The sequence below is a fragment of the Chiloscyllium punctatum genome, chromosome 21, assembly GCF_047496795.1.
Source record: "Chiloscyllium punctatum isolate Juve2018m chromosome 21, sChiPun1.3, whole genome shotgun sequence".
In the NCBI taxonomy this organism is placed as follows: Eukaryota; Metazoa; Chordata; class Chondrichthyes; order Orectolobiformes; family Hemiscylliidae; genus Chiloscyllium; species Chiloscyllium punctatum.
In genome coordinates, this window is record NC_092759.1 from 64,874,895 (window position 1) to 64,896,470 (window position 21,576).

At 45.8% G+C, this 21,576-nt stretch overlaps 1 long non-coding RNA gene across 3 annotated transcripts in view; it reads left to right on the forward strand.

The window, feature by feature from the left end:
- LOC140492677 (uncharacterized) overlaps positions 1-13,002 on the forward strand; it is a 104,886-nt gene extending 91,884 nt beyond the window's left edge. For all 3 annotated transcript variants that reach the window (XR_011963622.1, XR_011963620.1, XR_011963621.1), the window contains 2 exons: positions 4,522-4,662; positions 8,540-13,002. This is a non-coding gene — a long non-coding RNA (uncharacterized lncRNA). The remainder of the gene's footprint in view (positions 1-4,521; positions 4,663-8,539) is intronic.
- Positions 13,003-21,576: the final 8,574 nt, after the last annotated feature.

A 21,576-nucleotide genomic window follows, 5' to 3' on the forward strand; every position in this document is an offset into this window, starting at 1 on the left:
CAAAACTCCTAAATTGTGCAACCTCTCATTTCCCTACAATCGTCACTCCCTCCCTCTTCAAATGCCTTCAACACCATGATACCTCACAATTACTGAAGCCTCCTTTTTGGCACTACTACCCTCCTAATGTCTGCAAAATCCTCCTGTCCTGATATTGCTCCCTTTCTCTGTTAACTCTCACCACCCTCCAGTGCCCTTCTGGGGAACGTGGCAGAGGAAGGAAGATTTGTAGAGACTGGGCCATTTTACCGCGGTAGAATCCTGGGAATTACAGATTTAGTCTAATTTATGTGGTGTGCAGATTATTGGCGAGGACTCTAAAGACAGCATTTATGACTACTTGGAAAACTATAGTTAAATTTTAGACAGTCAGCATGGGTTTGTGAGGGGTCAGGTCATGCCTCACAAACCTTACTGAATTCTTTGAGGATATGACAGAATACGTTGACGGCTCATTGAGAAAAGAAGGCTGATTGGGATACAGGGAAATCTGTCTGTCTGGATACAGGATTGGATGGCCCAGAGGAGACAGAGGGTGGCAGCAGATGGACAGTATTGAGCCTGGAGCTCAGTGACCAGTGGTGTTCTGTAACAATCGGCTCTGGGACTCTGCTCCTTGTGATTTTTGTAAATGACTTGGATGTGGATGTTGGAGAGTGGGTTAGTAAGTTTACCAATCACCTGAAGGTTGGTGGAGTGATGGGGAATGTGGAGGGCTGTTGTAGGTTGCAATGGGGAATTGACAGGACCCAGAGCTGGGCTGGAAGTGGCAGATAGAGTCCAATCCAGAAAAGTGTGAAGTGATTCATTCTGGAAGGTTGAATTTGAATACAGAATATGGGTTGAAAGGCAGTATACTTGGCAGTGTGGAGGATCAGAAAGATCATGGGGTCCATGTCCAGAGATCCCTCAAAGTTGCCATGCACGTTGATAGGGTTGTTAAAAAGGCATATGTTAAAAAGGCTTTCCTTAGCAAGGGGATTGATTTTAAGAGCCGTGAGTTTTTACTGCATCTTTATAGTGATCTGGTGAGACCACACTTGGAATATTGTGTTCAATTCTGGTCCCCGGTTTACAGGAAGGATGTGCAAGTTTTAGTGAGCGTACACAGGAGATTTACCAGGATGCTGCCTGGAATGGAGGGCATTTCTTATGAAGAAAGTTTGAGGGAGCTAAGGCTTTTCTCATTGGAGTGAAGAAGGAGGTGGGGCGACCCGGTAGGGGTGAACAAGTTGATGAGAGGCACGGAGAGAGTGAATAGTCAGAGACTTTTCCTCCTATCGCATAATTGGCTGTTACAAGGTGGCATAATTTTAAGGTGATTGGAGGATGGATAAGAGGATAGAGAATGGTAGGTGGTTGGAATGCACTGATAATGGTGGTCGTAAAATTAGATACATCCGGGACATTTAATAGACTCTTGGATAGATACATGGATAATAGTAAAATGAAGGGTATGTAGATTAGTTTGATCTTACAGTTGGATAAAAGGTTAGCATGAAATCATGGCCGAAGGGTCTTGGGCTGAACTGTTCTGCGTTCTATGTTCAGTCTGGTAAAGTGGGTAATAAGCTCAGATCAGTGTAAAAGCATATGGCATTCTGGAGGAGCTAGTGAACTGGATATAAACTTTGCTTGATGGTAGGAGACAGAGGGTGATGGGAGACATGTTTTTCTGACTGGAGGCATGTGACCAGCGGTGTAGTGGGCCCACTGTTGTTTGTCATTCGGGTAAATGGTTTGGATGGGAGTATTGGTTTCCTGGTAAGTAAGTTTCTTGGTGACACTGACATTGGTGGTAAAGTGGTTAGTAGAGAAGATTATATATGACACAACAAGATTAACAGTACTGCTGGGATAGTGGGCTGAAGAATAGCAGATAGAGTTTAATTAGATAAATGTGAGGTGTTCCATTGTGGTGAAACAAACCAGGGTGGGACTTTGTACAGTTAATGTTCGGGCCCTGGGTAGTGTTGTCAGTCAGAGACACGGGGATGCAGGTACACAGTTCTTTGAAAGTTGCATCACAAGCAGGCAGGCTGGTGAAGCAGGCGTTTGGGATGGTTACCTTCAATGGTCAGAAAATTGAGAGTAGGAGTTGTCATGTTGTATCTGTATAAGACATTGGCGAGGCCACCATAAATTCATTGGTGATATGTAGGAAGAACTCATCAGGTTCACTTACCTCATTTATTCAAGGACATCTGACATTCTAACATGGTCTGGCTATCATGTGACTCCAGACCCTAAGCAATATGGCTGACTCTGAGCTCCCCTCTGGGTAATTCGCAGTGGGGTCAAAGAATGTTCGTCCAGGCAGTGACACCCACATCCAATGAATGAATAAATAAAAGTACCTGAGTTTTCCCCTGCCTCTGCAAACCCCTCCAACTGCAGCAATTCGTACTGGCTTTGTAGCACTGCTCAGGCCCTGACCACTCTCTGTAACACTCTCACCACCTCCAGCACCTTCACCTCTCCCTGTTCCTATTGTTTCATTAAACTCTGACAATAATTTCCCCTTCCCACTGCCCTCCTCCTGCTAGCAGACCCTTTGCAATCCATTAACATTTACACCTAAAACACTCTCTCACTTCAGGATTTTAAGTATTTTGTGGTGATCTTCTCAGCCTCATAATCTAGTATGATCCCTTTTGTCCTGAATGAGGGACCAGTGGGGATTTCTTGCTGAGGTTTTACTGTTTCATTGGAATGTCCTTTTGTTGAGTGATTTACAATGTTCCTTCAAATGTTTACCACTGTCCATTTACATACACATATTTCAGTCTGTTTAGCCTGTTTACCTTGGTCAGTTCTCCTCTCAAACTCATGTAATTGGCTATTTTTGTTTCTAGTTGTAGCGTGTCCTTTTTGTGATTCGCTTTAAAACTTAAAATTTCTTTAAACTGCACTTTATCACAATTTCCCGAAGGATCTCTGCAGGTGACATTACTCATTCACTAAGTTTCATTACACGGTCGCTCTGCGATCTTTATGTCTCTCGCCAATTGCACAATGTGTTTTTCAAAGAAACACTGAAAAGAAATTAACCGAACTCCTCTTCCAATATCAATGTTATCCGAGTGATTGTCCCCGATTATACGAATATTGAAGTTTTCAAAATTATCAAAATGCCTTTGCTAACAATTCCAATGACTTCCTGTGTAATGCCGTGATGAGCAATGGAATGCTGTTCGGTGGCTAAAACTGTTCAGCTGCTTGTGTCCTTGACAGTTCTTTGAGTGTGGTGTCACAGGTAGACAGGCTGGTGAAGCAAGCGTTTGGGGTGGTTACCTTCTTTGGGGAGCGCATTGAGAGTAGGAGTTGGGATGACATGTTGCATCTGTAAAAGACATTGGTGAGGCTATCATAAAAACATTGTTGATCAGTTGGAAGAACTCATCTAGTTCACTTATGTCCTTGGCAAGTAGTAGCCAGAATTTACATTCGGACTGACTCTATTTCATGATCTGAGGAGAAATGATTTCTCTGTAATGCATTTGTTATGCATTATTGTTAGTGTTGCCCATTTTGAACCATTTAATGTTTTTGTTCACCCTGTATCCATGTCTCTCTGGTGTCTAACTCTCTTTTATCTCTGTGTCACAAATCCATCCACCTTATTGCAGCGACTTTGTCCAATCAAACAAAAATAACTGACTGTCTCCTACAATTTTCTGTCACAAATCTATTCGCTGATGTACAATTTTAGTTAAACTCTGTCCCACCCTGTTCCTTTCTGCTTGTCTTCAGCCACATCCCCATGCTGATCCATTGCTTCACCTTTCCTCTTTGGATTTGGAAAGTTCCTTTCATCTGAACCCTGTCCCTGCATCCTGTCTGTCAGTTTAAAGGCTTTAAACCTAAAGACATGACTGGCCAGGACACTGCTCCCAGCACAGTTCCACTGGGGCCATCCGAATGGATTATTTATTGAATCAGGTATGGGATGTGGGTGTCTCTGGCTGACCAGCCTTTCTTGCCCAGCCCTAGCTGCCCTTGAAATCAGTAACTTGCTCGGCCATTTCAGAGGGTGATTGAGAGGCAAACACTTTGCTGTGGGTACGTCGTGCAGACCACGTGAGGATGGGCAGATGTCCTTCTCGAAAGGAGAAGTGTTTGGATTTGTTGTACATCAGCAATGGCTTTATACTTATTTGTGGATTGTTAATTATTATTTTTAAAATAATTGATTTCAAATTCCTCCATTTCTGATGGTGGAATTCAAACCTACCTCCCCTGAACATTAGCTGAGGTTTTGGATACATTCTCTAGCAATATTAGCACTAGGCCACCTGCTCACTGGTTGCCCATCCCTGAGAACTGATATCAGGGCATCATGAAGCTAATCCCGCTCTTCCAACATGACCGTGTGATCCTGACATCTTCCAGCACTCTGGGATTATTACTTAATATCGCTCCATTTTACAAGTCTCTGTGGGATTCAGTGCCATTCTCCATATGTAACCCTCACTGCGTCTGTTTAATTTCCCATTCTGTCTATTTCTCTGTCTCCTGTAGATACTCAGGAAGGTCCTGACTCAATAGCCTTCCCATCTTCTGGGTGGATCGTCCATCACCTCATTGAACGCAGTTGGTCTTCCAGAGAGAGAGAGACAAAGGGACAGGAGATCTGGAGCCTTCAATAAATCCAGGAGTGAGGTAGATCCCCCACAGCACACAGAGCAAACAATGAGAGGGCTCCAAATATCTGTTAACAAGACATGACATAGATACAGTGCTGGATGGGGAGCACAGTACACACACACACCCCAGGCTCAATCACCACCCCAATGTAAGTTCTGTTGTATTAAGACTCACGACTCTGCAACACTGTACCTATGGCATGTCTTGTGGACCAGTGTCTTCAATAATTTTTAATTCCTACAACGGTTCCTATCGCTGTAACTACCTCGCTTCCCAATAGTCTCTCCACATATTTGAAATGTACTGCATTCCAGACTACCATCCCTGTCGCTGTAACTTGCTTCAGTGTCTACAACATGTTTCATCTCGGTCGTCTCCTCTCCAATAAGGAAAAAACAAAGACTGCAGCCGCTGGAAACTAGAGTCTAGGTTAGGGTGGTGCTGGAAAAGCACAGCAGGTCAGGGCAGCATCCAGGGAACAGGAAAATCGACGTTTCGGGCAAAATCCCTTCATCAGGAATAGAGATGGGGAGCCTGCAAATGGAGAGATAAGTGAGAGGGGAATGTGAATGGGGAGAAAGTAGCATAAAGTACAATCGGTGAGTGGGGGTGATAGGTCAGAGAGGAGGATGGGGCAAGGTAGCAAAGAGTACAATGGGTGAATGGGGGCGGGGATGAGGGTGATAGGTCAGAGAGGAGGGTGGAGTGGATAAGTGGAAAAGAAGAAAGGCAGGTAGGACAGGTCATGAGGGTAGTGCTGAGCTGGAAGGTTGGAGCTGGGGTGAGATGGGGGAAGGGGAAATGAGGAAACTGGTGAAGTCCACATTGATACCCTGGGGTTGAAGTGTTCCGAGGCGGAAGATGAGGCGTTCTCCCTCCAGGCGTCGGGTGGTGAGGGAGCGGCGGTGGAGGAGGCCCAGGACCTGCGTGTCGTCAGCAAAGTGGAAGGGGGAGTTGAAATTTTGGGCTACAGGTTGGTGTGTTTGATTGGTGCGGGTGTACCATAGATGTTCCCTAAAGCACTCTGCTAGGAGGTGTCTAGTCTTCCCAATGTAGAAGAGACTGCATCGGAAGCAATGGATACAATAAATGATATTGGTGGATGTGCAGCTAAAACATTGGATGTGGAAGGCTCCTTTGGGGCCTTGGATGAGGGTGAGGGGAGAGGTGTGGGCGCAGGTTTTGCAATTTCTGCAGTGGCAGGGGAAGGTGCCAGGAAGGGAGGGAGGGTGGTTTTTTGGGGGGCGTAGAACTGACCAGGTCATCACAGAGGGAACAGTCTTTGCAGAAAGGGATGGGGAGGGAAATATATCCTTGGTGGTGGGGTCTGTTTGGAGATGGTGGAAATGTCATCGAATGATTTGGTTTTTGTGAAGGTTGGTAGGGTGGAAGGTGAGCACCAGGGGTGTTCTGTCCTTGTTACAGTTGGAGGGGTGGGGTCTGAGGTCGGAGTGCGGGATGTGATCGAGATGCGTCGGAGTGCGTATGTAACCACGTGGGAAGGGAAATTGCGATCTCTAAAGAAGGAGGCCATCTAGTGGGTTTTGTAGAGGAACTGGTCATCCTGGGAACAGATGCGGTGGAGGTGGTGGAATTAGGAATACGGGTTGGCAATTTTGCAGGTGGCAGGGAGGGCAGGGTTGTAATTCAAGTAGCTGTGGGAGTCGGTAGGTTTGTAAAAAATGTCGCTGTCAAGTCGGTCGTCATTAATGGGGATGGAGAGATCCAGAACGGTGAAGGAGGTGTCAGAGATGGTCCAGGCAAATTTAACGTCAGGGTGGAAAGTGTTGGTGAAGTTGATGAATTGCTCAACCTCCTCGCAGGAGCACGAGGTGGTGCCAATGCAGTCATCAGTGTAGTGGAGGAAGACGTGGGGAGTGGTGCTATTGTAACGACGGAAGATGGACAGTTCTACGTAGCCAACAAAGAGACAGGCAGAGCTGGGGCCCATACGGGTGCCCATGCTTACCCCTTTGGTCTGGAGGAAGTGGGAGAATTTGAACGAAAAATTGTTAAGTGTGAGGACCAGTTCGACCAAACGAATGAGAGTGTTGTTGGAAGGGTACTATTGTGTACGTCAGGAGAGGAAAGAACGGAGGGCTTGGAGGCCCTGGTGATGGCGGATGGAGGTGTCGAGGGATTGGATATCCATGGTGAAGATGATGCGTTGGGGGCCAGGGAAACGGAAGTCTTGGAGGAGGTGGAGGGCGTTGGTGGTGTTTCAAATGAATGTGGGGAGTTCCTGGACTGGGGGATAGGACAATGTTGAGGTAGGTAGACGTGAGTTCGGTGGGGTAGGAGCATGCTGAGACAATGGGTCAGCCAGGGTGGTCAGGCTTGTGGATCTTGGGAAGGAGATAGAACCGGGCAGTGGGGGATCCCGGACTGTGAGGTTGGAAGCTGTGGGTGGGAGATCTCCTCCTCAGGTGATGAGGTTCTGTATGGTCTGGGAGATGACGGTTTGGTCAAGGGAGATGGGTCATGGTAGAGATGGCGGTAGGAGCTGGTGTCTTCGAGTTGGCGTCCGGCTTCAGCGGTGTAGAGGTCAGTGCGCCAAACTACCACTGCACCCCCTTTATCTTTTGGTTTGATGGTGATGTCTGGATTGGAGGGCTGCGCATTTTGAGGGTGAGAGTTTGGAGTGGGGGCGGGGGGTAGACAGGTTGAGGCGGTTAATGTCTCGGTGGCAGTGGGAAATGAAGAGATCGAAGCCAGGTAATCGGCCAGCACGGGGTGTTCAGGTGAATGAAGTGTGTTGGAGTCCGGCAAAGGGGTCCTTGGAAGATGGGCCGGAGTCTTGATTGTAAAAGTACGCATGGAGACGGTGGAAGAAGTGTTCGATGTCACGGCGTGTATTAAATTCATTGATGTATGGATGGAGGGGGATAAAGGTGCAGCCTTTGCTGAGGACTGATCATTCGTCCTCAGTGAGGGGGAGGTCAGGGGGATGGTGAAACTGGGCAAGACTGGGAGCTGGGACCAAGCGTAGGTGTGGAGCTGGGGGAGGGGACGGAGCCTGTAACTGGAGTGGGTGTGGTGTTAGGGGGAATGGGGATGGAGTCATGAGCAGGGGTGGGGTTCCCCTCAGGGTTCTGGGGGCAGGGATGGTGATGGTGAGACTAGGGGGTGCTGTCAGCAAAATGCAGGAGAGTGGTGGGGGCAGAAGTGGTATCAAACACGGCAGTGGGGGGGGGCGCGGAACTCACTGAGCGTGTGATATCAGCGATGGTGTGAGGGGTAGAAGTGATGTCATTTATGGTGTATGAGGAATTGTGAGGCGTGGAAACGGCATTTACTTTATTTTAAGCAAAACTTTCCTGTCACAAATCTATTTGATAATGTAGTATTTTAATTAAACTCAGTCCCTTACTGTTTCTTTCTGTTGGTCTTCATCCACATCTCCATGGTGTTCCAATATTTCAACCTTTCTCTTTGGACTTGGGAATTTCCATTCACCTCAGACCTGTCCCCCTCCTCATCTGTGTCCGTTTATAGCACACTGCATAATCCTGGTCCCAGAGGAGCCTATCCCAATAAAATAGCTCAGTCCCCCCTGAGTACTGGTAGCAGTACTCACTGGTCAGAACCACTTCCGATGATACCATTGTGAGATCCTGATACATTCCTGCACTCTGCTGATATCACTCTCTCTCTCCAAGTGATATCCCTCACTGTGTGGGTCTAATTGCTGCCTCTGTCAGTGTCTCTTGCTCTTGCAGTTACTCCAGATCCTGAGCCAACAGCATTCTCCACTCCAGAGAGGAGCAACAGCACAGGCCATGGATGGAGACTGGGAATTTCCAGATCTCTGTGGGACTCAGTGTCAGTCTCCATGTGTAACCTTCATTGCATTAGTCTAATTTCCCATTCTGTCTACTTCTGTCTCCTGTAGGTATTCCTGATGTCCCTGACTCAGCCGAGTTCTCAATTCCTTCTCGTCCATCACCACATTGAAGACAGTTGGTCAGCCAGAGAGAGATGGAGAGTGAGATCTGGAGCCTTCAGTAAATCCTGCAGCCGGTATGATCACTCACAGTAAACAGCACAGGAAGGAGTTAGTGGACTTTAATTCAGATCCTGAGGGTATGATGTAGGAACAATGCTGGGCAAGGAACATGAGAAAATTCTCAGGCTTCATTATCACCATCTTGTCTGTAAATTCATCTGTTCCACAGAACCCTCCCTATGTCTGTCAGTTTCTCCACTGTCTGTTTCATAGACACTAATTCCCCATCTCTATCAGCCCCTACAATCCTGCTCATCCCTATAAGCTCCTCATATCAGTAAAACTCTCCAAGTTTCTAGTTTTGCCTTTAATCCCGGGTTCTGTCACATCTCTCCTTATCTGTGAAAACCATCTCTTCAGTTCGTTAAGCCATCCCTGTCAGTGTCGTCCTTTCCAGACCTGAAAAACCTCCCTGTCTTTGTGACTTTTTTGAACTCCTACAACCTTCATGATCTCTGTAACCTTCCCGTCATGACAGCAAAAAGGCCCTGTACCTTAGTAACCTCCTCCAGCTGTTAGACTCCTCCTTGTCTCTGGGCACAAAGCAGAGTGACCCTGCTCCTCTCATAAATTAGTTTCTGCATTTCTAATGATGACTATGAACTCTTCCTGTCTCTAAAACGCACTCAGTCTCTGTAAACTCTGCTGGTCCCCATTGATGTAATTTCCTTCAGTAACTACAAACATTTACACCTTTATTCTCCTCCAGACGTGACCACACAGTTTATTTCTATAACCTCCATGAGTGATAGAGTCATAGAGGTGTACAGTATGGAAACAGACCCTTCGGTCCATTCTGTCCATGCTGACCAGATATCCCAACCCAATCTAGTCCCACAGGCCAGCACCCGGCCCATATCCCTCCAAACCCTTCCTATTCATATACCCATCCAAATGCCTCTTAAATGTTGCAATTGTACCAGCCTCCACTACATCCACTGGCAGCTCATTCCATACAGGTACCACCCTCTGTGTGAAAAAATTGCCCCTTGAGTTTATTTTATATCTTTCTGTCTTTTATATATTTTATAAAAGAGTTTAATTCTGATAAATGCGATGTGCTGTATTTTGGGAAAGCAAGTCTTAGCAGGACTTATACACGTAATGGTAAAGTCCTAGGGAGTGTTTTTGACCAAAGAGACCTTGGGGTGCAAGTTCATAGCTCCTTGAAAGTAGAGTCGCAAGATAAATAGAATAGAACAATTCTGTATCCAGCTGAAACACTTCTCTGAAAATCGTGGTTCATTTTGATTTTTCATCTAAGATCTAAACAGATAATCCCTGATAACAGAAGGCCTTCATTTCAGGAAGGTGAAAAGGGAAGCATCTTTGAGCATCTTCAAAAGGAATTATATTCGTTTTTTTAGTTAGGAGGATCAAAACTGCACCTATTCTATCTGATCTGGTCTCAGGAATGCCATGTACAGATGCAGTGAAACATTCCTGATTAAACCCAATACCCGTTGACACAAACAGCATCATTCCACTGACTTTCCAAATCATTTGCTGCATCTGCAGACATGATTCATGTAACAAGAATATGAAAAACATCTGCAACACAGCGTTCTGCAATCTCTCTCCATTTAAATTGTTTCCTGCTGTTCCATCCTTCCGACTGCAATAGAAGACTAACGTTATATTATTTCTGCTGAAGGTATGCTCACTAACCTTCCCTATCTATATCACAATTCAGATTCACTCCCCCCATTTGAAGATATATTGTATGATCACCTTGATGTACGAGGTAATTCAGCTTTTATTCATTCGGTCCCTTCATCCAGATATTTGACAAAGATTATTGAACATGATAACCCCACAGTGATCTCCGAGGCAAAACTCGTTACATTTTTGTTAAAAATAAATTATCTCTACTGTCTACTTCCTGTTAGTGACAGCATTCATGTTCCTGTGCAGCAGTTCAAGCCGGTTGAATGGCTTCCTCCTGGGCTGTGTAATGTACTCAATGAGCTGAGTTACTTCATTCTATATTCCTGTGTAATTGCTTAGAGAGGCAGAATGGTCTCCTCCCGTGTCATTGTAACGATCTAGTCTGGCAGAATGGGATGGTCCTCCACCCTGTAATCGCATTAATTGAAAAACACAAGGGGTAGGGACAGCAGTATATCTCTGTAACTGCATCGATGGGTGGATTGAAGGAACAACATATGGGGTAGGGACAGCGGTATATCTCTAACAGGTTCGAGGGGTGGATTAAGGGAACAACACATGAGATAGGGGCAGCAGTTCGCCATTTGGCGGCACCATTCAGAATGATCATGGCTGATCCCAGTGTGTCTGACCTTCCGTCTTCTGTCTGTTCCAATAAGCATTGACCCTCCGGTCCAGCAAAGGTCAAGTCGAGCTCAACCTAGAATATCTTCAATAACCGAGCCTTTTTTGCTCCCTGAGGAGGAGGACAAAACAGATAGCACAACACTAAAAGGAAAAGGACATCCTTCTTCCATTGTGGGACCGATTATTTTAAAACTCTGTTAACCTCACTTTAAATCACTGCCCCTTTTCGGATATAAGGGGACATAACTAGGAATACATATAAACTCTTCTGCCCTCTAATCCTGTCCCACATTACCACTGACTCTTTCCAATCAAATATCTTGCTGCTGCTGTCTCGAGAAGAGAATAACTGATAGCATAACACCACATGAGCAATAGAATGCCATTAAGTCATTTCTTATTTGTTCCTCAACATCATTCTCCTATCTTCTCCTTGGAATCCTTGACCTCCCTATAAATCAAAACGTATTTATTTGTGTCTTAATGGTACTCGTGTCTGTGTCTTAATGTGTATTTATGTGTGTGTGTTTCAATGTGCTTGTTATCTTTGTATTTGTGTGACTATGTCTGTCTGTCTGTGTATCAGCCTCTGTGTTTCTATCTGTGTTTGTGACTATTTGCTTGTGACCTTTATATGTCCTCGTGTGCTTCTACGTGTGTGCATGGTTATCTCCTTCTATGCATTGTGCATGTTAGTATATTGTGCTTTTTACCAATACATCTGTGTATTTTAATGCCCGCATCTCTGTGAAATTGGATATATGTTCTTTTGCGGGTGAGAGAGATGAGGTTGGAACTGACAGTGGGTTTAAATTGAGAATTGCTCTTTCCTGAATATTGCTCCTTACTCGGTTGGTGGGACGTGGATGTTTCAGAATCTCCACACAAGGCCACCTGGTCCTCTTTGTCTCTTTCTAGGCTCCTGCCCACATGTCGGGGTAGGGGGTGAGGGAACGGATATCGGGGACTCCGCCACCCGGCTGGGCCCTTGCTGTCCAATACCAGGCTGTTTCTGCTGGAATGGGAGAAGTGGAGGGAAGGACTGAGGGTGGTAATGGGTCTCCCTGTTGTTAGTGCTGGTGTAGGTGGAGGGGGAAAAGGGTGGGGTGTCCGGATATTGGATATGCAAGTATATGCAAGGGGAAGCAATGCCATAGTGATATTAACACTGATATCTTCGATCACAAACTCAGGTAATGTCGTGGGGACACGGGTCGAATCCTGCCAAGGCAGATGGTGGAATTTGAATTGAATATGAATCTAGAATCAAGGGTTTATGATGACCAGGAATCTGTTGTTGATAGTTGGAAAACTTTTCTGGTTTACTAATGTCCTTTAGGGAAGGAAACTGCTGTCCTTAACTGGTGTGGCCTGCATGTGTCTCCAGATCCAAGGCAGCGCTGTTGACTCTTAACTGCCCTCTGGCATGGGCAATAAATGCTGCTTATCCAGCGAAGCCCTCCTCCTGTGAATGAGTAACAAATACTCGTAGGTTCTGCAGTAATAACGGATGGTGTCATGTTCCTTCGAAACTGTGTTGATGAAGTGACTGCTCTTGTTGTGAAAAATAAATTCCATAAGTGTGTATCGGGTAGGTTGAAGACTAGTTGTGAACCAAACTAGAGTGCGGATTATTTCGGATTTGGTGTTGTGTGGTCGGAAGGACGAATTACTAACCTTGCTCTGAAGCATCTTTGGAGGAGTAGTGACATTAATATGTTACATTTTACACGGCGTCTGCATACAATATGGAATGTTTGAACATTCTGGTCAAACATCATAGAAATCTGGAGGCTAGAGGGTCAAGTTCTCTCCAGTGAATTGGGGAAGTACAATATAACATTCAGTGCGAGAAGCAACGGTTGTGAGACTCATACTCTTACAGCATCGCATACAGGCCATATGGCCCAAATTGGTCCATTCCGAACAAAAGGTCCATTCACATTAAACCTATTTCCCTGCCGTTTCCCCTTGTCCTTATAATCCTTTCGAATGCGTGCAGTTGTACAAATGTATTTTAAATTCTGTGAATGTACGCATCAACCACTTCCGCTGGCATCTCATTACATATTTTGGATTAGTGGGGCTGGAAGAGCACAGCACTTCAGGCATCATCCGAGTAGCAGTAAAATCGACGTTTCTGAAAAAAGCCCTTCATCAGGAATAATGGCAGAGAGCCTGAAGCGTGGAGAGATAAGCTAGAGGAGGGTGGGGGTGGGGAGAGAGTAGCATGGAGTACAACAGGTGAGTCGGGGAGGGGATGAAGGTGATAGGTCAGGGAGGAGGGTGGAGTGGATAAGTGGAAAAGAAGATAGGCAGGTCGGACAAGTCATGGGGACAGTGCTGAGCTGGAAGTTTGGAACTACGGTGAGGTGGGGAAGGTGAAATGAGGAAACTGTTGAAGTCCACATTGATGCCCTAGGATTGAAGTGTTCTGAGGCGGAAGATGAGGCGTTCTCCCTCCAGGCGTCTGGCGCTGAGGGAGCGGCGGTGAAGAAGGCCCAGGACCTCCATGTCCTCGGCAGAGTGGGAGGGGGAGTTGGAATGTTGGGCTACAGTGCGGTGGGATTGATTGGTGCGGGTGTACCGGAGATGTTCCCTAAAGCGCTCTGCTAGGAGGCGTCCAGTCTCCCCAATGTAGAGGAGACCGCCTCGGGAGCAACAGATGCAATAAATGATATTAGTGGATGTGCAGGTAAAACTTTGTTGGTTGTGGACTGCTCCTTTAGGGCCTTGGATGGAGGTAAGGGGGGAGATGTGGACGCAGGTTTTGCAGTTCCTGCGGTGGCAGGGGAAGGTGCCAGGATGGGAGGGTGGGTTGAACAGGGGCGTGGACCTGACCAGGTAGTCATGGAGGGAACGGTCTTTGCGGAAGGCGGAAATGGGTGTGGAGGGAAATATATTCCTGGTGGTGGGGTCTTTTTGGAGGTGGCTAGAAATGTCGGTGGATGATTTGGTTGATGTGAAGGTTGGTAGGGTGGAAGTTGAGCACCAGGTACGTTCTGTCCTTGTGGCAGTTGGAGGGGTGGGGTCTGAGGGCGGAGATGTGGGATGTGGACGAGATGCATTGGAGGGCATCTTTAACCATGTGGGAAGTGAAATTGCGGTCTCTAAAGAAGGAGGCCATCTGGTGAGTTCTATGGTGGAACTGGTCATCCTGGGAGCAGATAAGGCGCAGGCGGAGGAATTGGGAATACGGGATGCCATTTTTGCAAGAGATAGGGTGGGAAGAGTTGTAATCAAGGTAGCTGTGGGAATCGGTGGGTTTGTAAAAAATGTCAGTGTCAAGTCAGTCGTCATTAATGGAGATGGAGATGTCCAGGAAGGGAGGGAGGTGTCAGAGATGGTCCAGGTAAATTTAAGGTCAGGATGGAACGTGTTGGTGAAGTTGATGAATTGCTCAACCTCCTCGCAGGAGCATGAGGTCGCGCCAATGCAGTCATCAATGTAGCGGAGGAAGAGGTGGGGAGTGCTGCCATTGTAACTACGGAAGATGGACTGTTCTATGTAGCCAACAAAGAGACAGGCATAGCCTGTCCATGCGTGTGCCCATGGTGGGTTTGCCCATGGTGCCCTTTGGTCTGGAGGAAGTGGGAGGATTCAAAGGAGAAATTGTTAAGGGTGAGGACCAGTTCGGCCAAACGAATGAGAGTGTCGGTGGAAGGGTACTGTTGGGGACGTCTGGAGAGGAAAAAACAGAGGGCTTGGAGGCCCTGGTCATGGCGGATGGAAGTGTAGAGGGATTGGATATCCATGGTGAAGATGAGGCGTTAGGGGCCGGGAAACGGAAGTCTTAGAGGAGGTGGAGGGCGTGGGTGGTGTCTCGAACGTATGTGGGGAGTTCCTGGGCTAGGGGGTATAGGACAGTGCCGAGGTAGGTAGAGATGAGTTCAGTGGGGCAGGAGCATGCTGAGACAATGGTTCGGCCAGGGTGGTCAGGCTTGTGGATCTTGGGAAGGAGGTAGAACCGGGCAGTGCAGGGCTCCCGGACTATGAGTTTGGAAGCTGTGGGTGGGAGACCTCCTGAGGTGATGAGGTTCTGTATGGTCTGGGAGATGATGGTTTGGTGATGGGGGGTGGGGTCATGGTCGAGGGGGCGGTAGGAAGAGGTGTCCTCGAGTTGGCGTTTGGCTTCAGCGGTGTAGAGGCCACCTCCAAAAAGACCCCACCAGCAGGGACATATTTCCCTCCCCACCACTTTCCGCCTTCCGCAAAGACCGTTCCCGTTGTGACTACCAGGTCAGATCCACACCCCGCTACAATGCACCCTCTCTCCTTGCACCTCCCCCTGCAACCGCAGGAACTGCAAAACCTGCGCCCACATCTCCTCCCTCACCTCCATCCAAAGCCTTCCACATCCATCAATGTTTTACCTGCACATCCACTAACATCATTTATTGCATCTGTTGCTCCCAGTGCGATCTCCTCTACATTGGGGAGACTGGAAGCCTCCTAGCAGAGCGCTTTAGGGAACATCTCTGAGACACCCGCACCAATCAATCCCACCGCACTGTGGCCCAACACATCAACTCCCCCTCCCACTCTGCCGAGGACATGGAGGTCCTGGGCCTCCTTCACCGCCGCTCCCTCGCCACCAGACGCCTGGAGGAAGAACGCGTCATTGTCCACCTCGGAACACTTCAACCCCAGGGTATCAATGTGGACTTCAACAGTTTCCTCATTTCCCCTTCGCCCACCTCACCCTAGTTCCAAACTTCCAGCTCAGCACTGTCCCCATGACTTGTCCTACCTGCTTATCTTCTTTTCCACTTATCCACTCCACCCTCCTCTCTGACCTATCACCTTCATCCCCTCCCCCACTCACCTGTTGTACTCCATGCTACTTTCTCCCCACCCCAACCCTCCTCTCGCTTATCTCTCCACGCTTCAGGCTCCCTGCCTTTATTCCTGATGAAGGGCTTTTTCCCGAAACGTCGATTTTGCTGCTCCTCGGATGCTACCTGAAGTGCTGTGCTCTTCCAGCCCCGCTAATCCAAAATATGCTTTCCAGCATCTGCAGTCATTGTTTTTACCTAAATCATTCCATATGCATACCACCCTGTGTGTAACAGAAATTGTCCCTCTGGTTCCCTTTTACTTTTCCCCGTCTGACCTTAAATTGATGCCCTCTCTTCTGTGATTACCCAAACCTAGGAAAAAAAAAGACTGAGTGCATTCACTGTATCCATGCCTCCCATGATCTTATACACGACTATCAGATCCCTCTCAATCTCATAGATTCTAATGTAAAAACTCCTAGCTTGTCCAACCTCTAACTATGACTCAGACCATTGAGTCTTGGCAACTGTTTAATAACATCCTTCCTGGAGCAAAGTGAACGAAACTGAACATGACGCTACAAGTATGGGATCACCAACATCTTGTATAACTGCAGCATAACTCTTTACTTTCGATACTCAGTGCTGTGACTGATGAAGGCCAATGTGCCAAATGGATTTTTCACTGCCTTGTCTACTTGGGACTCGACTTACGGAGAACAGTGCATCTGAACTCCAAGGTCCCTCTGTTCCACCGCACTCCTTAAGGCCCTGTCATTCACTATGAAACCCCTAGCTTATTTGACTTTCTAAAATGCAAGAACTTACACTTATCTGTATAAAATACCATTTGCCATTTCTCATCCCACTTCCCCACCTGATCAATGCACTGCTGTAATTTCTGAAATTTCTGACAACGTTCCTCACTGCCCACGATATCACCTCTTTTAGTGTCACCTTGAAACTTACAAATCATGCCTGCACATTCTCATCTAAATCATATATACATGCTTACAACAATCAGTAATGGTCCCAGCACCAACCCCTGAGGCATTCCACTCATCAGGCCACCAGTCCGACAAGCATCCTTCCACAATTACCCTCTTCTTCCTACCACCAAGCCAATATTGGATATAATTTGCAAGCTCCCCCTCAATTCCATGTGATCTAACCTTCCAGAGCAGCGTACCATGTGGAACTTAAATGAAGGGCTTACTGAAATCTATATAGAATACACGTACAACCATGCCCTTGTCAAAGTTACTGGTCACTTCATCAAAGCACTCTAACAAATTTGTGAGCCATGATGCCTTTTACAAAGCCCTGTCTTTCCAAATACATGTATACTTTCTCTATCAGAATCTACTCAGGTAACAATCCAGCTGCAGATTTTAGGTTTACAGGTCTGTAGTTTCCCAATTTTTCTTTGTAGCCCATCTTGAATAAGGGCACAGCATTCGCTACCCTCCAGTCCTCGAGGACCTCACCAGTTGGCTACCGATGATGCAGAAGTCTCAACCAGGGTCCCCGCTGTTTCTTCTCTGTTCTCCTGCAGTTTTCCTGAATATATCCGCTCAGGGCCAGGAGATTTATAGAAATGTTTCAAAGTCTGAAAAATATGTCTATTTATTTCAGGTAAAAAAAACCACCAAAGAATGAGAAAGTGAGTTAACAATGATTAGCATAATAAATTAAAGATTATATTTATCACAGCAAGTGACTTCAGAAGAATTTCAGACATTGTGGAATCCTGAGAATTCTCAGAAACGTACGATCCAGAAAAGGAGGGCCATGAAACTGGTAAGGAAATCAAAAAGCGAACATGCATGCAAACAAACAGGAACACAAAGACTGCATAAATCTTTGATCTATATTTCAAAAGAAAAGAAAAGAAAAGAGCATTGTCAAATGTGCAAATCTGCAATCAGGAAGGACGAGTTTATTATGAATAATGAGGAAATGGCCAAGCAAATAACCAGTTACTTTGCATCTGTCTTCATGGAGGAAGATCCAGAAAATCACCCAGAAATATGAAGTGATCATATAGGACTTGTGGTACTCAAGACATAAAGCTAACTTATATCAGAAACAAGGCAGTACTTGAACATGCAGCTGGATTGAGCTTGGCAAACCAGATGTAATTTATACCAAACTCTTCAGAAATAAACCACTAATCTAAGCATCAATTGCACTGTCGATTACTGTGTTCTATTTTCAAGTACATTCTGCAGAGTCTGGAAGCCGTTGTAGATAAATAGACATTAGTAAAATTGATCCAATCACTATAGCTGAACGGTAGGTATCCAAGCATCTACAAAGGGAAGAAGAGATATTGTGGAGAACTGCAGACCAATTAACTTGACATTTGTTGGAAACTGATGGAATCTATTATATAGTATGTGATATTGGATATTTAGAAATTAAAAGCAACATCGGAGAGAATCAGTATGTATTTCTGACAGGGAAATCACGTTTGACAAACTTTGGAATTGTTTGAAGTTGATTCTTACAGCATAGATAATGGGAAACCAGTATAATTGGCATATTTTTGTTTATCAGAAGGCTTTCTATAAGAACTCACACATGCAATGAATGTGAAGGTTATTTGTTGGAACATATGGAGGCAAGTCAAAGTTTGGTTTGCTTTCCTTTATGGGAGTCAGAATGTAGAAATTAAGACATGTTGAAGCTGTTTCACAGTGTGTTGGTGAGATAGTACCTGGAATATTGAGTACTGTTTTGGTCACCAAATCTGAGAAAGAATATACCGACCACAGAGGAAGTGCAATGGACGTTCTCCAGATTAATCCCTCAGTTGGCAAGATTGCGTGATGAGGAAACTCGGCCTGTGTTCTCTAAAGTTTCAAAGAATGAAAGGTGAGTCACTGTGAAATTTAAAAAATTCACAAAACATGTGACAAGTTGGAAATTAACAGGTTGTTTCTCCGGCTGTCTAATCCACATTCAAGGCAAATAGTGGCAGGATAAAGGACAGATCTTTTAAGACTGCAATAAGGAGGACATTCTGCACGTGTATGGGACTAATTAAAACAGGGTCATGCAAACCTGCTGGTAGGGCAAGATTACGGAGAATTCCCAGATATTCCACAAGTGTGTCCAGCGGAACAGAATAACCAGGGAACAGGTAGGACTCATTAGTGACTTGCCAAGTAGCATCCAATAAACCTTGTGGTTGGAGAGAGAAGCTGATGGTAGACGGCTGCTTGTGTGACTGAAGGCCTGTGTCCAATGGTGTACCACGGGGATCAGTGCTGTGTGATTGGGAGGTGCTGCTGTTGGACTGGGTGGACAACGCTAAAAATCGCATAACACCAAATTATAGTCCAACAGGTTTATTTGGAGGCACTAGCTTTCCAAGTGCTGCTTCTTCATCAAAGCACACAATCACCTGATGAAGAAACAGCGCTTCGAAAGCTAGTGCCTCCGAATAAACCTGTTGGGCTATAACCTGATGTTGTGTGATTTTCAACTTTATTATTCATAAATGATGTAGCGGTGAATATGCACGAGGGGTGGGGAGTGTGATAAGTACGTTTGTGTTTGATACGAAGACTGGCCGGTTAGTTGGCAGTGAAGAAGGCCTTAAGTTCAGGAAGAAACAGATGGAATGGTCAGCTGGGAAGATCAATGCCAGATGGAATGTCGCCCTGATAAACATGAGGTGATACACATTGGAAAAAGGAACCAGACGGGGAAGGACTCAATGAATGCAGCACACTAGGAAGCTCAGAGGGTGCTTCTCCATACATGCCTGAATGTGACTGGACAGGTTAATACGCAATTTGGGAAGGCATAGGGGACTGTAAACATAACCTTGATTCATTGGGGCACAGATTATAAGAGCTATACGGAACTTTGATGAGGCCAAGATGGAATACTGAGTGTAGTTCTGGGAAACTCATTACAGGAAGGATGTGATTGCACTGGAGGGAAAGCAGAGGAGATTCACCAGGATGTTCCCTGGGATGGAGCATATCAGCTATGGAGGCTGGATAAGCTCGGGTTTTAGTTTGGAGGAGACAAGGCTGAGGGGACCGTGATTCAGAAGGATAGGATCACGAGGAGCATGAACAGGGTGGATGGACAGCGCTGTTCCTTTCAGTCAAAGGCCACACTTTTAAAGTGAGGCTTTTGCAGTTTAGTGAGGGTTTGAGCATTGTTTTTCACCCAGAGTATGTTGATGTCTGGAATACACTTCTTGAGATGGCAGTTGTCATGGGAAACTCAAATCCATTAGAAAATACACGGTTGTGCACTTGAAATGCCTTAAGATTCACGGCTTTGGGTATTGTGTCGGAAAGTGAGCCTAATATAGACCATGCTGTATTTCTGATCGTGCAGAGTCTTTGCTTCTCTGATCGTCTGGCTGTGGAAGGCCAATCACTGAGTACCTTAAAATAGGAATAGATAGGCTTCTGAAGAATAGCCTAACAAAGTTCATAACACAGAACTTGTAATATTTTCTGAAAATATGTTAATGGAAAAATTACGAGAAAGAAATGTGCAGCTTTCTTACAGTTTGATGCCAGAAAAGTGAGGACCAGGAAACAGCAGGACAATAGAGCATATACTTCAGTTATGCCTTCACAGATGAAAACAAAACAAAAAAAGAATCCTAGGGAACTTTCGTCCGGTGAGAAAAAGGGAATAGATTGAAATTAGCAACTAAACAGTTTAGTGGAAGTATCACACTGAAATTAATGGGCATAGACAAAGTCAATAGAGATTTATGAAATGGGAATCATATTTGTGAAAGTGGCTTTTAGCAAAATTATGTAGAAGGTATCAATGCAATACGAGTGGAATCTCAGAAAGAATTTTGATAAATCCCCAAGCCTATTGTGCAAATTCGAATCCTGTGGGACTGGGGCTAATATGTAGTCATGGTTTTCGAAGGGGAGAGCTGGCAGGAAACAGTGAGTAGCAATAAAACAATGTTTTTCTTTTAATGGAAGGCTAAGAAGATATAGCAAGGATCGTGGCTTGGGCCCCTGATATTCCCAATACACATTATATATTTGTTTGAGGGTCTCAAATGCAATGTTCCCAAGTCTGTTGACAACACGAAACGATGTCAGCTTGTGAGTGGGTGAGGAGGATGGGAAAAATCTCCAAGGTGACTGAGACAAGTGAAACGACTTAGCAGATGGAGAGAAATTGGGGAGATGAGATGTTGTGTACTTTGATGGGAACAATAGAATGGCAGCCTCTCATCTGAAAAGGGCGTGATTGAAAAATGTTGATCTATGAATGAACTTAAACTTCATTTTTGTATGTCTATGCAGCCCTCCGAGTCCATGCAGGGCAGTGAGTTCTGAAGTCAGAAGTCAATACTGAGAATGGCATTGGCACGCTGACCAGTGTACATAGAACCAGCAAGTGTGGAGCTGTAACATTGGAAACGATCTGGATCTCCCTGTACACCAGTCACTGAAAGAAATATTGCAGGAGCAGAAAGCAGTTAGGCAGATAAATGGTGTATTCAGCTTCATTTCAGTGGAATTACGTACAGGGGTAAGGGTCATTTACTGCAGCTGTACAGGGCCTTGGGACCGAATCTCGAACCTTGTGCAGTATTGTGTGCAGTTTTGGTCTCCTTACCTCATAAAGGACAAATCTGACATTGAGGGAGACCAGTGAAGGATGACCAGACTGATCTCTGGGGTGACAAGCTTGTTGTGGGAGCAGAGATTGGGGCGACTGGGCTTGTATGTCATGCAGTTTAGGAAAATGAATGGTGATCACTGTGAAATATGTAAAACTCTGACAGGGCGAGACAGATTCGAAGCAGGGATGGTAATTCCCCTGGCTTGGACCTCTCAAACAAAG